This window comes from Larimichthys crocea, chromosome I, assembly GCF_000972845.2.
Source record: "Larimichthys crocea isolate SSNF chromosome I, L_crocea_2.0, whole genome shotgun sequence".
NCBI lineage: Eukaryota > Metazoa > Chordata > Actinopteri > Sciaenidae > Larimichthys > Larimichthys crocea.
The window spans coordinates 21,283,850-21,302,630 of record NC_040011.1 but is presented as its reverse complement, the minus strand read 5'-3'; the positions used below and the strand labels follow the sequence as shown (position 1 = coordinate 21,302,630).

The following is an 18,781-nucleotide window of genomic DNA, read 5'->3' as shown; positions in this document are numbered from 1 at the left end:
TAAAATCAAATCAAATCAATTTTATTTGTATAGCCCAAAGTCACAAAGTACATTTGCCTCAGAGGGCTTTACAATCTGTACAGGGAGTGACACCCTCTGTCCTTAGACCCTCGGTTCGAGTGAGGAAAAACTTGCCCACAAAAACCCTTTAACAGGGAAAAAAGTGTGGAAGAAACCTCAGGAAGAGCCACAGAGGAGGGATCCCTCTCCCAGGACGGACAGACGTGCAATGGATGTCACGTGTACAGGACAAATCAACACAAACATATTGTACAATGACTGATAAAATGACAATGAATTATAATGAATGATAAAAATGATTACAGTAATAGATATGGTAGTAATAATGACAGTAATAATATATGTAGTGGGCGTCATGCAGGATCACAGCAGCAGCCACGATCCACGAGAACCTGCTGGACGACAGAGCACAGAAACTCCGGGGAAGTTTGGTTAGTAACATGCATTAATGAGACATGTCCACAGATGGAGAGATATGGAGAGATATGGAGAGATATAGAGATATAGATATATATATATAGAGAGAGTGAGATATAGAGAAATATAGAGAGATATATATAGAGAGAGATGGATATATATATATATATATAGAGAGAGAGAGAGAGAGAGAGAGAGAGAGAGAGAGAGAGAGAGAGAGAGAAAGATATAGAGAGATAGAGATAGAGAGAGAGAGAGAGAGAGAGAGAGAGAGAGAGAGAGAGAGAGAGAGAGAGTTTTCGGTAAGGGAGATGTGTGCATCTTCAACCAATACCGTGCCTGGCTAGGCATAACCCTCGGTGGGGTCCCCCGGCAGTGTAATCCTATGGCAGCATAACTAAGGGATGACCTGAGCCAGCCCTAACTATAGGCTTTATCAAAAAGGAAAGTCTTAAGTCTATTCTTAAAGGTGTTGACCGTGTCTGCCTCCCGAACCCAGAAAGGTAGTTTGTTCCACAGAAGAGGACTGTAGGTCCGGCCTGTAGGAGAGGGAAAAAGAAAATATGTAAAAAAAAAAACGCCCACCTGGCCTGGCGAGAATTTAGTCTTTTGGCCTTTCTCATATACTTCAGGTTTTTGTGGTCCGTCCAAACAATAAACGGCTGACTGGCCCCCTCCAACCAGTGCTGCCACTCTTCCAGCGCCACCTTCACAGTAAGGAGCTCACGGTTGCCGACGTCATAGTTTCTTTCCGCCTTGGACAGCCGCCGAGACAGGAAGGCACAAGGATGCATCTTTCCATCCATGGCATGGAAAGATGCATGGATGGAATGATGGGGCATGGTGAGGATGGGGGCTGTGGTGAAGCGGCGCTTGAGGTTCTGGAAGGCGGACTCTGCCTCTGTTGACCATTGGAAGCACACCTTGGGGGAGATGAGTGCATGGAGCGGGGCAGCTATTGAGCTGGAGTTTTGGATAAACCACCAATAAAAGTTAGCAAAACCGAGGAACTGCTGGACCTTTTTGTGGCTACCTGGTGTGGACCATTTGGCCACAGCGCTCACTTTAGCCGGATCCATCTGCACCATTCCAGGGGCTACAATGAAGCCCAGGAAGGAGATGGTGTCGGCATGGAACTCACTTTTCTCTGCCTTGACAAACAGTTGGTGGTCTAAAAGTCGCTTGAGTACTTTGGCTACGTGGCCCTTGTGTGTGTGTGTATCTAAATCAGGGGAGTAGATGAGTATGTGGTCTAAGTAAACTTCGCAGCCAATTTTATTTGTTACTGTATATCGAGCTCCAGGTCCTTATTCTGAATTCTTATCTGAATTTGCAGAATTTGCATCAGGCTTGATCCTTAAAACAGATAAAGTAATTATTGTAGGTGATTTTAACATTCATGTGGACAACCACAATGATAGTCTTAGTACTGCGTTTATCTCTCTATTAGACTCAATTGGCTTTTGTCAAAGTGTAAATAAACCGACTCATTGTCTGAACCATACTCTTGATCTTGTTCTTTCATATGGCATTGAAAATGATAATATAATAGTCTTCTCACAGAATCCTCTTCTGTCTGACCATTTTTTAATAACCTTTGAGTTCATTCTACCGGACTATAAGCCTTTGTGTAGAAGCTTCTACAGCAGATGTTTATCTGATAGTGCTGTAGCCAAATTTAAGGAAGTGATTCCTTCACATTGAATTCAATGCCTGTCTAACTGTAACAGAGGACTTGTCTACTTCCTTTAGCCACCCACAAATAGACCATCTTGGTGATAGTATACATGCTCATTACGGACAATTCTAGACTCTATTGCACCTCTGAAAAGAAGATAATTAAACAAAGAAGCTAGCACCATGGTATAGCCAGCAGACTCGTAAATTAAAGCAAGAGGCACGTAAATCTGAACGCAAATGGCGTGCCACTAAACTGGAAGAATCTCATCTAGTCTGGCAAGATAATCTCAAAACATACAGGAAGGCTCTCCGTAATGCCAGAGCCAGGATGACCAAGGGATGACCAGAGCCAGCCCTAACTATAAGCTTTATCACAAAGGAAAGTCTTAAGTCTACTCTAAAAGTGTTGACCGTGTCTGCCTCCGCACCCAGAATGGTAGTTTGTTCCACAGAAGAGGAGCCTGATAGCTAAAAGCTCTGGCTCCAATCTACTTTTGGAGACTTATGGACCACAAGGAACTCAGCATCCTGAAAGCGCAGTGTTTCTAGAGGGGGTAGTAAGGTATTATGAGCTCTTTAAGATATGATGGGTGCCTGACCATGACGAGCTTTGTAAGTAAGGAGAAGAATTTTAAATCTATTCTAGATTTAATAGGTAGCAATGCAGAGGAAGCCAAAATGGGAGAGATGTGATCTCTGATCTTGGTTCCTGTCAGAACACATGCAGCAGCATTCTGAATTACTGCAAAGTCCTAAGAGACTTATTAGAGCAGCCTGATAAGAGTTACAATAGTCCAGCCTAGAAGTAACAAATGCGTGGACTAGTTTTTCTGTATCCGCTTGAGAGAGAATGCGTCTGATTTTAGCGATGTTACGTAAGTGGAAGAATGCAGTCCTCGAAATTTGTTTTATGTGGACGTTAAAGGACAAATCCTGATCAAACACAACTCCAAGATTCTTTACAGTGGAGCTGGAGGCCAGGGTGATCCCGTCTAATGCAACTAAGTCTCTAGAAAGAGAGTTTCTGAGGTGTTTGGGTCCAATTACAAGAAAATTTCAATCAGAAAATTGTAGGTCATCCAACTTTTTATATCCTTAAGGCATGCTTGGAGTTTAGTTAACTGATTGGTTGCATCAGGCTTGATCGATAAATATAATTGGGTGTCGTCAGCATAACAATGAAAAATGATTCCTGATAATGTTCCCTAAAGGAAGCATATATAAACTAAATAGAAGTGGTCCTAGTACAGAACCTTGTGGGACTCCATGACAAACTTTGGTATGCATGGAGGATTCATCACTGACGTTGACAAACTGAGATCGATCTAAGAAATACGACTTAAACCAGCTTAGGGCGGTTCCTTTGATGCCAATTTGATGTTCCAGTCTCTGTAAAAGAATTTGATGGTCAATGGTGTCAAATGCGGCACTAAGATCTAACAGGACAAGTACAGAGATGAGTCCTTTGTCTGATGCCATTAGGAGGTCATTTGTAACTTTGACTAATGCGGTCTCTGTGCTATGATGCACTCTAAATCCTGACTGAAAATCCTCAAATAGACTATTGTTATGGAGAAAGTCACACAGCTGATTAGCTACAGCTTTCTCAAGTATCTTAGACAGAAAGGGAATGTTTGATATCGGTCTGTAGTTGGCTAAGACCTAGAGTGGGTCTAGAGTGGGCTTTTTAAGAAGAGGTTTAATTACAGCTACCTTAAAGGACTGTGTTCAAATCAAATCAAACCAAATTTTATTTGTATAGCCCAAAGTCAAAAAGTACATTTGCCTCAGAGGGCTTTACAATCTGTACAGGGAGTGACACCCTGTGTCCTTAGACCCTCGGTTCGAGTGAGGAAAAACTTGCCCACAAAAACCCTTTTAACAGGGAAAAAATGTGGAAGAAACCTCAGGAAGAGCCACAGAGGAGGGATCCCTCTCCCAGGACGGACAGACGTGCAATGGATGTCACGTGTACAGGACAGTTTAACACAGACATACTGTACAATTACAATGACTGACAAAATGACAATGAATCACAATGAATGATAAAATGATTACAGTGGCAGATATGATAGCAATAATAACAGTAATAAATGTGTAGTGGACGTCGTGCAGGATCACAGCAGCAGCCATGATCCACAAGAACCTGCTGGACGACAGAGCACAGAAACTCCGGGGAAGTTTGGTTAGTAACATGCATTAACGAGACATGAATGTCCACAGATGGTAAGAGGGAGAGAGATAATGAAGACAGATTAATCATATCCAATAACGAATGACTAACTAGAGGTAAAACATCCTTGAGCTGCCTGGTTGGGATGGGGTCTAAGAGACAGGTTGACGGCTTAGCTGCAGAAATGATTAAAGTTATTTGATGAAGGTCGATGGGAGAGTCTAAATACATGTCAGGTTTTACAGCTGTTTCCAAACTTGCTGTATCAGAATGCAGATCAATGCCTGTTGAGGGCAAGAGGTGATGGATTTTGTCTCTAGTAGTTATAATTTTATCATTAAAGAAGTTCATGAAGTCATTGCTACTTAGACCTAAAGGAATAGATGGTTCAGTAGAGCTGTGATTCTCTGTTATCCTGGCTATGGTGCTGAAGAGAAACCTGGGGTTGTTCCTATTCTCCTCTATTATTGAAGAGTAGGCTGCTCTAGCATTACGGAGAGCCTTCCTGTATGTTTTGAGATTATCTTGCCAGACTAGATGAGATTCTTCCAGTTTAGTGGCACACCATTTGCATTCAGATTTACGTGTCTCTTGCTTTAATTTACGAGTCTGCTGGCTATACCATGGTGCTAGCCTTCTTTGTTTAATTGTCTTCTTTTTCAGAGGTGCAATAGAGTCTAGAGTTGTCCGTAATGAGCCTGTAGTACTATCAACAAGATGATCTATTTGTGAGGGGCTAAAGGAAGCAGACAAGTCCTCTGCTGCATTGAGACATGGCATTGAATTCAATGCTGAAGGAATCACTTCCTTAAATTTGGCTACAGCACTATCAGATAAACATCTGCTGTAGAAGCTACACAAAGGCTTATAGTCCGGTAGTATGAACTCAAAGGTTATTAAAAAGTGGTCAGACAGAAGAGGATTCTGTGGAAAGACTACTAGAGGATCAATTTTGATGCCATATGAGAGAACAAGATCAAGAGTGTGGTTCAGACAAGTGAGTCGGTTACATACATTACATTGCTTTAGCAGACGCTTTACAAAGCGACTTACAGAGGAGGACATAACTTAGAGAAGGGTGTAAAGGAGCACAGAATAGGTGTTTAGTTTTGTTAGTTTTGTTAGGCAGGGAAGCATTCTCGAAACAGAAAGGTTTTTACAAGTTTTTAAAGGTAGAAAGGATGTTGCGTCTAGTAGCTGTTTGGTAGGTCAGTTCCACCATTTGGGGACGACCACAGAGAACAGTTTAAGAGTGACCTCCTTTGCGAGAGCGAGGGTACAACTAGACAGTTTGTATGAGCGGAGCGTAACGCCCTGGTCGGGACATAGCCTTAGCAGACGCTGAGATAGGCAGGGGAAGATCCTGAGGTTTTTGTAGGCTAAGCGTCAGAGTTTGGTGTTTAATATTCTGGCAGCTACAGGCACCAGTGCAGGTCGCTGGCTGAAGAGTGGGGTTTATTTACACGTACAAAAAGCCAATACAAAATAGGGAGATAAACACACTACTAAGAACATATTGTGGTTGTCCACATGAATGTAAAAAATCACCTACAATAATTACTTAATCTGTGTCAAGAGATCAACAGCACTGAGCAAATTCTGCAAAAATTCAGATAAAAATTCAGAATAAGGACCTGGACCTCGATATACTGTACACAATAAAATTGGCTGCAATGTTTTCCAAGTTGGGTGATGGAGGCTAAGAACAGACGTTCAAATGAATTATAATTTAGTTTGGGATTTATTAATAGAACTTGGGGTCAAATATGGCTCCACACTCCCACCCCCCTCCCATCCTCGCGCTCTACTACAAGCCTTCCAGAACCTGAATCTCGACAATCGACTGAGGATAGCAATCAAAGTACATAACATATTCGCCTAGGTGCTCCGACGCTGTCTGCAGATAGGGCACAGGCGGATCCCTCCTCACTGCAGCCAATGGCTTAGGACCTCCCGGTGGCGGCCCAGCCTTACAACAAGAAAATCAATAACATAATCAGATAGAGAATTCATGACTAAGACAAGCCATTAGGAGGAAACAAAGACCTGATAGTATCAGGAGTCCAACAGTTAATTCATCGAGTGGTGGACTGGTTGGGAGGTTGATTTAATTAGCAGGAGAGGGGAGTAAGAGGAGGAAAGGGCCCCGAGCACAGCGAGGCCCTAATGTAGGCGATTTTCGAACGCGGAAAACGACGTGTAAAGAGAAATCGCAGTGTACCCATAGCCCCTAGAGCCCTAGCCCCCCCCCAAAACCACGAAAATTGCCTACCCCCCCATGTCAGGCGCTAAAATACGTATTTTGAGGGTCTCACACAGGCACGCGCGCTTACGCCTCCACAGCGCCACCTAGGTGCGCTTTTTGCCGGTGCCCCGCGCCAGGTTCGCGCACTGCGGCACGAAACCGGTGGGAGTTGTACTGCCCAGACGCACAAAAAAGTCTCTTGGTGCCGGCCTACAGTGAACCTAGGCGTCCAATTTTTGTCCATTTTGGACTTTTCCCGTTTTGGCTCATTTCCAGGGGTCGCATTTGAACGAACTCCTCCTAGGGATTTTCTCCGATGTGCTTTAAAATTGGCGGTGTGTGCTCAAGGCCTCGACAATGAAAGTTATCAAAATCAAACTTTTTATCAGAGGGCGTGGCCTGACGGTGCGTCAAAGTGGACGCTGCCGTTTTTTCCAACAAAAAACAAGACTCCAGTTGACTTTTGGGCTGATTTTTCGGGCAAAAGTGTGCGGCTATCATATACTTTGTAAGAGTGTCTGAAACTTTTGTTTGTTAACGACCATATATGCACAATTCGGCTGCATAATTAATGAGGGGCGGAGCAAAAAGCGCTCAATAGCGCCCCTTGAATTATTTCTTTGGGACAGCCCTGCCACAGTTTTGGACACAGAATTATGAAACCGGCCACTGGTACAACATGGCAGGACCTACAAAAAAAAAGTCTCTTGTCCAAAACTGTGGGCGGGCGTTTAGAAAAAACATCAGTGGCGAAGGCGCCGATTTCGATGTGAGCTCATATCTCAGGAACACTTTGGGAAACGGAACCAAATTGATGTCAGGCTTCGAGGCCGTGTCCCCTAGTCCAGGAAACAATATGGTGTCATTTCGTTTCTAGGGGGCGCTAAATACCTTTTGCTCATATTTCCTGAAGTGTTTGTATTGAAATGAAATTGTGGATATCCACAGATACTGTGGCTTGCCCCCAGGATAGTTGATGTCACATTTTCATGTTGCCAATCCAGGGGGCGCTATAAATTAGTAAACTATTGTTTTTTGCCATCTCCGGAAGTGTTTGTATTGTGAAATGAAATTGTGATATCCACAGATACTGGGCCTTGCCCCTTGATAGTTGATGTCAACCTTTTATGTTAGCCAATCGCTGTTGGCGGCAACCGCCGCCAACAGGACGTTTGCTCATATCTCGGCAACGATTTGACCTCCGAAGACCAAATTCGGTCCGGGCATCAAGACCCGCCCCCAAAGTGTGCCATACAATTTGGTGTCATTTGTTCACTAGGAGGCGCTGTAATAACAAAATTGCATGTGAGCTCATATCTCAGGAACGCTTTGGGAAACGGAACCAAATTTGATGCATGCTTCGTGAGCGCTGTCCCTAGTCCAGGAAACAAATACGGTGTCATTTCGTCTCTAGGGGGCCGGCTATAATATAGCAAAACATTGTTTTTGCTCATACTCCTGAAGTGTTTGTATTTTAAATGACATTGTGATATCCACACCTGTGGCTTGCCCCATGATAGTTGATGCCAACTTTTCATGTTAGCCAATGTGTTGGCAGAACGCCGCCAGACAGGACGTTTGCCATATCTCGGCAACGCTTTGACCCGAAGACCAAATTCGGTCACGGGCATCACAGACCCGCCAAAGTGTGCCATACAATTTGGTGTCATTGTTTCACTAGGAGGCGCTGTAATTAACAAAATTGCATGTGAGCTCATACTCAGGAACGCTTTTGGCGAAACGGAACAAATTGATGTCATGCTTCGAGGCACTGTCCCCAGTCCAAAACAAAATGGTTCCATTTCGTCCTAGGGGGCGCTATAATTAGCAAAACTTGTTTTTGCCTATCTCGTAAAGTGTTTGTATTTGAATAAATTGTGATATCCACAGATACTGTGGCTTGCCCATTGATAGTTGATGTCAACTTTTCATGTTAGCCAATCACAGGACATTGCCATAATCTCAGCAAGGCTTTGACTTCGAAGACCAAATTCGGGTCACGGCATCGAGACCGCCCCAAAGTGTGCCAATCAATTTGGTGTCTATGTCCACTAGGGGCCGTAATTAACGAAATTGCATTTTGCTTTTTGTCTTGCGTGTTTGGATTTGACCAATATAGGCACATTCGGTGCATAATTAATGAGGAGGGCGCGGAGCAAAAGCGCTCTATAGCGCCCCCTTGAGTTTTTCAGTGGAACAGACCCGCCACAGTTTTTGGCCACGAGTCCACAACTCAGCCGAATTGTAGAAATACCAGGACACTACAAAAACTCCTTGGAGCAATGGGCTAAGATTGAACAGGAAGCAGATATTAAGAACGAAAACGCCATTTTCTGTGGTTTCGGCCTGTTGAGAAGGGCTCATGTTTGAACGAACTCCTCAAACCTAGTCAGTGTACTGGAGATGAAGGATCAGCGTCTCCTGATCTGTTCGGGACATAAGTCCTTAACCTGGATATGTCCTTAAGTTTGGTAGAAGGCGTTTTGGTGACTGATTTATGTGACTCCTGAGGCCATCTGAGTCATGAGCGTCTGAAACTTCTTGTGGTTATTAAGACCGATATAAAGAACGATATTAGCACATTTCGACGTGCACACATTTCAACGTGCGCAATCTGGAGGAGGGCCCGACATCGCTGCTTGCAGCTTTAATTTTTATTAAGTTTTTATGATGAACTCCTCGTTCTGTTTTTAATCTTTAAAATAGGTAGGTGGCGGGGGACAGACACAGTCTCTATACTAAAGGACTGGGGGGCCGCTGCTCTAAGAGGCGCAGAGAAGCGTGTAAGACTGCAGCTCTGCTTCCTGGTCCAACTCTGGGTTGTCGACATGGTTTTGGTCAACTAATAAACTTGGCGATATTTCTAGATATGAGAGCTGCTCACATCCAAAGTGGGTGGATGCCGTCTGTCCTAATCAGACCAGGTTTTCCCCAGAAAGGTGTCCAATTGTTCTATGAAGCCCACATCGTTTGCGGGACACCACCCGACAGCCAGTGGTGGAATGACACATGCGGCTAAACGGTGTCATCACTGGCACATTGGGTTGGGGACCAGAGAAAACTACGGAGTCCGACATCGTTTTGGCATATTCACACACCGAAACATTAATTTTAGGACTCCGATTGGCGTGACCGGTGTCATTACCGCCGACATGAATAACAATCTTACTGTTGTTGAGGCAATCTTAATTCACCTCCCCGAATTGGTTGATGCAAGATGAGCATCGGAAGACGTGGATTCTTCAACGATTTATTCAATTATACAAAAGCTTTTGGAGATCCTACAACAGAAAATACCTCTGTTTACAGCAAAAAGCCAAGTAAGATCTGAAGAGTCCCCGCCTTCAGTCTTCTTATACTCTTCTACACCTGTCCCCTGACTCACTCTGCCTATATGGTTATATTTAGCTGCTTGAAATAGGGTGTTTCCTCCTTCAAGGGTGCAGTCCTTTTGCTCTGTCTGTGCAAACCTTTCTGAGACATTCCTGAATAGCCATAGAAGAAATAGGAGTCAGCAGCATGTTGTGTCCCCTGCTGTGCTGGACACTTCTCAACTGCTACATTTTTTGCTTCATTATACATTCTTTAAACATTGTGATTACTTGAATAGCTATGTGGTTTGTTCTGTACATCTATATCCACAATTCCCCTTTTGATCTCCCTCAAGAAGATCACATTTCAAATCTCTATTATCATGACTAGTTTTATTCAAGTCAATATACTAGGTGGCTCATTGTCATTCTAATGCGTCTAAGGGCGTCTTATCACTCTCCACCTTGTGGGTCCTCAAATGAACAAGTGGCATCATCCTATGGATGTCTTTTTTCCTATGGCAGCTGTTATCAGCCTTAGCGAGAGGGAACGGATACAGAGAATACAGCACAACCACACTAACATAATAGCTAAAAACATAGAAATAGAAATCATAAGGGAATAATAAGACCTTCCCTGGTTTTTTGTCATTTTTGCTCCACGGCTGCTGGGATGTTGTCTTTCTCTTTCTTGAGTTGGTGGTTTGGCACACCACGTGTAGGAGAGGAGCGCTTATTCACCTCCTCCCGTTCCAGCTCTTCTTTTTTCGGGCAACAGACTGCCCTGGTGCCCTGATCACACCACCGGGATTATTCTGCCCCTGTGCTGTGGGATCTATTTCTGACCAGCCGGCTCAGTGCTCTCAGCTTGAAGATCCTCTGGACCTTAGTTAGGGAACGTTGTGGTTCCTCAGCCACGGCAACACTGGCTCCTGTGGAACCAGGTGTGCCTTTGCCCTCAACGCACGGCGTGGGAGGTCCTCTCCGTGACCTGGAATGGCCCTGTCCAGCGCGGTTCAGACCACCTTCGTTTTGATCGCCTCAACAAAACCCACTCTGCTTCTGGAGGTGCTGTCTTCGTGGCACTCTCCTGCTGGGCCTTCACCTGCTGGAAATACTGACACCAAGCCCTATAGTTCATTGAAGTACGCTTTAGAGATTAGATTTGGATCATCACTTCTCATCAGAGGTAACTAGAGCAGTGATGGGCAGTAGCGCCGCTACATGTAGCGAAGCTATTAGTTAAACTACATTTTCCAGTAGTTGGCCGTAGCGTCGCTGCTAGGAATCAGTAACTTTCCTGTAGTTAAGTTGTTTTTTTGATCAAGTAGCGACGTAGCGTCCACAAAGCTACAAATACCAGGATATGACTGAAACAGAAAACGGGTTTGTTATGCCTATGTTGTTGAAACAACAATTACAGTGAAATAAGTTTCAGGTTGTTAGTCATGTTCATGCACGACCTTCCATTCTGCCTCCACTGTCTGTGTCGGCCTATAGAATCATGCGCATGCGCAGCCTACGGCAGTGGAACTGAACTCGCAGAACGACACACATTTCTTTCCTATGCACACACACACACAATAGACATACAGAGGATGGAAGAGGAGGAGAGGAGGAGAACGTGACCGCCAAGAGTCAACTGACCTTACATCACCGTGGCCTTATCTTAACAAATATATGAGACTTACCGAAGTTTCAGATAAAAAATACGTGTTTAAATGTTTGCTCTGCCAGCCAAAAACAAAACGTGTGTCCACATCCAAGACATCGAACACAACCAACGAACCCACATTCAGGTGAATAATCATCATTTCCATCCTGCAGTATGCAAGTGAAATCTTATTTATTATCATTATTTTTGCATTATTTATGATCATTTTTTAATCAAAAGCGTGTAGGTCAAAAGACCAAAAACATAGTGTTTTAAATCGTGTAAGCCTACCAACATAATTACTTAGTGATTTAACTTGTGTTTTCGCCTCTCAAAAACGGAAGGTACACGGACACCCTATCAAGAACAGTGTCAACTAAATTTGTTGAGAAAAATATTTCAGCTATAACTTTATTGCCTCTTTATTTTCCACTACAGTCAATCTGATGAGTGCTAATATATCAACTCTCATTAGAGAGCAGTATAACTTGGATATTGTCATTTCATGGCCTAGCTTACCAGACAGGAAGTTTACACAAATCTGTTTTAAGGTTTTACACAACAACAGCACTTTTAAGAGTTGGGGACCACAAATAATTATGAATTTATTATTTCTTCTGTAGAGGGCCACCCATAAAAGGGATTGCCTGGACAAAGAGCGTGCTCAGGCCAAACGAAGATGTCCACGTTACCTGTGGATGATGAAGAAAATGATTACAACCCAGTGTGTCACAGTTTTTCAGGGGGGGGCGTAACATCATATCTCAGGAACGTTTCGATAATTGATTTCTAACTTCATAGTTCAAGGAATGCACCCCCCCACACTGTGGACAGACCTGAATATAGGCAATTATTGGTGAAATTTCCCCTCAAGGCATTTGAGGTCAAGGCGAACATTAGGCACTTCTTGACAAGGAATACCTTCCATGAAGAGTGCTTTGACTGATGTACTGTCTAAACAGAGTCACCTATGCACACCCCACAGATGCCTGGTCATCAAATAATAGGAGCTTCCTTTGGTGTCAGATCCACTGATAGATGAGGACTCCCTGAACATCCGCTCTGGGGCAATAGCCTGTCGTAGAATTGTAGGGAGGCACACTTTGATGTTTTGGCCGAGATGCTTGAAGGAATTCACAGAGAATTCAACATTAAAGACAAGCTGACTCTGACAACCACAGATAATGGTTTCAATTTTATAAAGGCATTTAGTAGTTCGCAGAAGTTAGAGAGTATCGAGGACAAAAGAGAGGAGGAGGAGGAAGACGATGAGGATGAGGAGGATCCTCCTCTGTCTCTCAATCTCACAGACATCCTGGAGGAAACACAGGAAGATTACACGCCTCTCCCTCACCACCAACGCGAGAGAGACTTGAGCATGCATTTGACCCAGTCAGAGCCATTTAAGAGAATCGAGATCACAACTGCCAAATGTCAGGGTCTTTGGAACAAGCAACACAGGAGCACCCAGGCCTCTGACACCATTCAAGAAAAGCTTGGCTGTCAGCTGATAGTGCCCAATGTAACCAGGTGGAACTCCACTTCACATGCCATGGAGTGCTTGAATACTTGTACCTCACAACACAAGAAAGAATTCTATGAAGTAGTGTGAGAAGCTGCAGGTCGCAGCACATTCAAATCAACGAATTCACATTCATACAGGATATGTGAAGGTAAATATGACAAATGTGCATGTGTGATCATAATGACAACAAAACTATCATAATAGCCTGAATTTAATATGGGATAAAGTACGAAAAACATCTGTTTTTAATCACTGTTCTTTGTCCCAGTACCCCACGTTGGTCTGAAAATTTCATCCAAAGCTGGGCAGTACTTTTTTGAGTTATCTTGCAGACAAACAAACAGACAAACGTGATAGAGAACATAACCCCTCCTTGGCGGAGATAATAATAATAATAATACTCATGATCATAAGGATAAACAACTAGTGTATGACAAAAAATAATTTAACAATATGTGATGTGAAGTAAATATTTTTTCTTTCACTGTACTCAAGGTTATGATGCTTTGGCCAAGGCCCTGGATGTCTTACATTCTGACCGAATGGGCTTCTCGGAGTGTTGGTGCCAACCATCTCGATTCTACTTGAAAATGGAAGAGATGAAGCGGGAGGCCGGCTTCATCACGGCAAACCCCTGGTGGATGCTATCATCAGTGGGATCAAGAGAAGGTTTGAGTACATTTTTGAAGCACCAGGTTGCTCACAGCTTCTGCAGCTCATCCAATGTTCAGACTGACCTACATCCCCAGTGACAAGAAAGCTCAAGTTGTGTCGGATCTGAAAGCAGAAGTACACCTGCTTGAAACCCAGTCTTCAGGTCACAGGCAAACCGAAGATGAACAACCCAGTGATGATGGTGATAGGTGACGGGGTATTCCTGTCACTGAGATCAGCCATAGAGCGAACGAAGTAGACTCCTACTGCAGTCATCTGAAACCAAACTTGTAAATGCATCCAAAATCTGCCACTAATGAAAAAAGTCTTTCTGAAGTTCAACACCCGGGAGCCCCAGCAAGTGCAGCCTGTAAAGACTCTTACGTAGGGAAAGACATTTTTCAGACCAAAGAGGAACCGCCTTTCTGATGCCACTTTTGAAAAGCTTCTTTGTGGTGCCAGTGTGAACAAACACCTCTTGTTAGAACAATAAGGGCCGATCCATGTGCCATTACCCCATGGTGTTAACAGTTGATGTAAAATTAGTTACGTTTTTTGTAAACACATTTTACATTTCTTAAACACAAAGTTCATTTGTAACTTGAAGCCATGTCTAGATGTGTATAACACTACACGGTACTTTTAATTTGGTTCAACATACAGTTTTTTGTTTCCTAGAGTGCTGTACTAGGCCAATACCTTTTTTTTATTTTATTTCTAGCAGTAATCATTTTAGCTTTTATTTTATTGCCCATAAAGCAATGTCTACACTGTGTGGGATCAATGGCTGATCTTAAATAAATGTTTTAACCAGTGTATCTGACTCATGTTAAATTGATCTGACATTAGGTTGATACAACATGAAGTAGCTAAACTACTTTTGACACATTTGTGTAACTTAGCTTGCTATATTTCTAGAGGTGGTAGCTTGTGTGTAGTGAAGCTTAATTTATTGTTGAGTAACTGACAGCTTAGCTCACTACATTTTACAAGTAGCTTGCCCAACACTGACTTAGAGTATGGTCCGGGGAAAGCCCTCCCCATCTAGAGTTCATGTGGGGTGAACCCAGTATTCTGATTGACTGAGCTCCTAATAGATATAAGAACCAGAGGTAACGCATCAACCCAATTCAATTTGGTCTGTGCACAGATTTTTGCCAGTTTGCTTTTTACCGTTTGATTCATTCGTTTCACGTTTCCTTGTGACTGTGGGTGATAGACGGTACCAAAAGTGTTTTAACCCCAACATTACCTCTACCTGCTGGAGGTCCTGGTTTTTGAAATGTTTCACATTATCTGATCTGATCTTTTCAGGAAAACCATGCCGTGGGATATACTGATTTACCAGAAACTTGATTACAGACTTACCATCTTCCTTCTTGGTGGGGCATGCCTCTGGCCATCCTGTATGCGCATCCACACACATTAACACATACCTGTAGCCTCTGACTGAGTCTATCATATCCATGTAATCTATAATAATTTCTCTCTCTGGCTTTGTCTCTAAGGAATACCTACCTGGTTCTGGTCTGACAGTTGGTCTAGCGTTGAATTTTGTGCATTGTTCACATGTTTTGATTAAGTACTGGGCCATATCTTTCAAGAAAGGATGCCACCAATTTTTAAGGTTTCTAATCATTTGGACTGCTCCCACATGTCCCACTCCATGTGCCCCTCCATGTTATCCAGCATGACACTTATGTACATCAGTATTACTCTATCTCCCCCTTTTCTCTGGAACAGAATGCCATTAACACAGTTTTCTGTTCCAGAGACATCTAGGTAGAATGGTAACCGATAGTCCGGTGTAGCTAGCTCAGCAGCCGTCACAAGTGATTGTTTGAGTGAAATAAACACTGCTTCAGCCTCCTGAGTCCACTCCAAATTTGCAGTCAGGTTACGCATAGCCTATTGTCTAACAAGGTCTCTTAGTGGTTGTGTCAGTCCGGTGTAGTTGGCTACATAGCTACGGCTGTATCCTGTCAGGCCTAAAAAAGGAGAGCATGTCTTTTACCTTAATTGGCTTAGGGTGGTGTAAAATAGTTGATCGCTGTTCTGGAGACATGCTGACTCTTTTTTGTGATATCATACGCCCTAGGAATGAGACCTGCTTTCTGGCTACCTGAAGTTTGGTCTTTCTTACCTTGAAACCTTTGTTTGCTAAGTGTTGTAGGACGGAACATGACGCGTTGATACAAGAGGCTGCTGTAGGTACGGCTACCAGTAGATCATCTACATATTGTACTAGTGTTATATCGTCGGGTAAAGGACAGTCACTCAGTGCTTCTTTGAGTACCTGATTAAATAGACCAGGAGAAAATGCAAACCCTTCTTCTGCTAGGGGAAGACAAAAGAAAGCGTTAGCCAAATCTATGCAGATAAACCAACTCTGAGACGGGTCCAGGTTTGCTAGAGCCACATATGGGTTCGGTACCGGTACAGTGGGTGTGGTCAAGATGTTGTTAATTGCCCTAAGGTCATGTGCCATGCGGTATTTACCTGTCCCTTTCTTCTCCACAGGGAGGATTGGTGTGTTCCAGGCTGACTGAGAGGGTTCTAACACACCCTTCTCAATTAGTCCTTCTATTGTGTCCTGAATCCCTGTCTCGGCCTGTGGTTTGTGGGGATATTGACGTACCCACAGTGGTGTATCAGTATTAACTGAGAATGTGATAGGCGCGTAATCTGTTATCCCTACATCTGTGGGACCCTGTGCCCACAGATGGTCAGGTAATTTGTCAATCATTTCTGCTGTCAGGTAGTTGTCTGCCTTCTCCCTACCATGGTGCCTGGTGATGTGGTCGTGTTCCATGACATTAGAATTAGATGCTATTATAACTATTTTGTACGTTTTAGCCAAGGCAGAGTACTGTACCTGTGGTATGTGAGTGTTCTGCCAATCAGTCTGGGCTAACGCCCTCTTTACCACGCCTCCTAATTCTTTAGCTTGGTGTTGTGGATGCAGCGCTAGAGAGACATGTGGTGCAGCTTCGTCTGACATCATGTACCACTGCAACAGCTCAGGACTCAGATCTACCCCTGCAGCTACTCCTTCGGGTGCTACATAAATATTTTGAATTTCAATTGCCCAGCTTTTACCTTCAAGCTGGTCCTGAAATTTGTCTTGGTACCAATCTGTTTGCAATCTGTCAAAAAAGAGGGTAACATGAGGGGGATCAGGAGGAGAGACATACGGCTTGAGCTGGGCGAGCCAGGGCTTCCACTCCTGTTAAACAGAGAGGATACCGCGTTTTTCTGGAGTTTCAGGTGTTAACATTCTTCAATAAATGTCAGCATACTGTTCTTCCACAGGTCTGAGGAGATACTGCCCCCCCTGTGTTAGTACTGGCACACTGAAACTCAGTTCCATCTGGCAGAGTTACCACTAGTCCATCAGGGTGACACAAAATAGATACGGCACTGTGAGTGAGTGCACATATGGATGTTTTATAGTCTGTCCACCCAACTGGGTGAGAAGTGGCACTGTGATTGGCAGAGTCTGTTTTTTCCCAGAGAAGCCCATTACCGTGATAGTCTTCATGGCAGGTGTCTGAGGCGCAGGGTAGAGGCGGACCATCTTGTCCCCGTTTACGTCCTGCCGGGTTTGGATTACCCGGATCTTCCCTGCAATGCAGGTAGGGATAATCACGTGCCCAGTGTCCCTGCCCCTTACAGTAGTAACAGCGGTCTCCTCCCAGCGCTCCCCTTGGTGGCCCGCCCCTTCCTCAACCCCCTCTCCACATGCCTCTACCTCTCATTGGTCCGGCCCCACCTCCCCGTGCAAACTGCTGAGATGGTTGTGGCACCCAAGGGGACAGGATAAAGATCAGGAGTCCCTAGCGGCTCAGCGGCTACCATCACCTTAGTGTGTGATTTGTCTTGTTTTGTTTTTTTTTATCATTTACTTTTTGTTTCGCCTCAAGTATCTGCATCCTCAACAGCTGTGTCTGTAGATCTTTAATGGTGTCTTGCTCGCCTTCATGTGTGTCTTGTACTCTAGATAGGTGGTGTATAAGATGTTTTTCCCACACATGTGACTCACACCCTAGCATGCTAGCGGATTACTCTTCATAGCATTTCTCACTTCCTCTGGAACACCCTCTAAAATGGCCTGTCTATACTACTCTCTCTGTGCCCCTGCCTTTCCTGGATGACAGCCTGTGTGTATCCCATTTTAGCTTGGGCATAACTGCTGCATTAGGGAGGGGGTACTTCTCTCTCATCTCTCTCCCTACTCGTGTGCTAACCCGTGTGAACGGCATGCTATCGTCTGTTAGCAGAGATGTATAAAGTACTGGAGTAAAGGAATGGAGTAGAAGTGCTATATCAAAAAAAAACTGACTTAAGTAGAAGCTAAAGTGTTCGTTAAACACCATACTTAAGTAAAAGTACTAAAGCATTCAAAATGTGTTGTACTTAAGTATTGCAAGTAGAAGTATGTAAAAAAATGCTACTCAAGTACTGAAAGTAAAAGTACAAGTAAAAGTACAAGTACTGTTTTTATATTATTTCAAATATTTATTAAGGCACAACTTCTAATGTTACAGTGTTACAATGTTCATGATAGAGTTCTATGATTTCCCATGGTCTGTGAATGCGTCTGAATGAATGCGAGAGCGAGGGGGCGGGGGAGCAGGTGCAAGAGCGTGCCTGGGTGAGTCAGGTGTATGAAGTACGGCGCACGAGCGAGGTTGACATGTGACACCGAGACTATTATGTTGGTTTTTTGGAACGAGTAAAAAAATAATACTCCAAAAAAGTACAGATACTGCATTTTAGTACTTAAGTACAGTACTTAAGTAGTTCCACTTCGTTACTATACATCTCTAACTGTCTGTTAGTTGGATTTGGGCCTGTTGTTCAATCTCGTGTACGTCTGCGTTGTGCAAAGGGATCGTCTTTGTCAGTCTCAGGCTCTTCTGGCATCCGAGGTGTACATTCTATAGGTCTATTTTTGGTTGACGTGTTGTCAGCGTCACTTCCTTGTTGAGATCCAGTCCAGTCTGAGTCTGGGTCATCGTCAACGTGTAGCTTACCCTCTGTAAGCTGTATGGTGGGATAAACCCACCGTGAGCGGTGCACTAGGAGGGGCATATGGAGG

General features: G+C 43.8%; 1 pseudogene; it reads right to left on the bottom strand.

The window, feature by feature from the left end:
* Positions 1 to 858: 858 nt before the first annotated feature.
* Positions 859 to 3,339, bottom strand: LOC113746002 (uncharacterized; annotated as a pseudogene).
* Between the last annotated feature and the right edge of the window lie 15,442 nt (positions 3,340 to 18,781).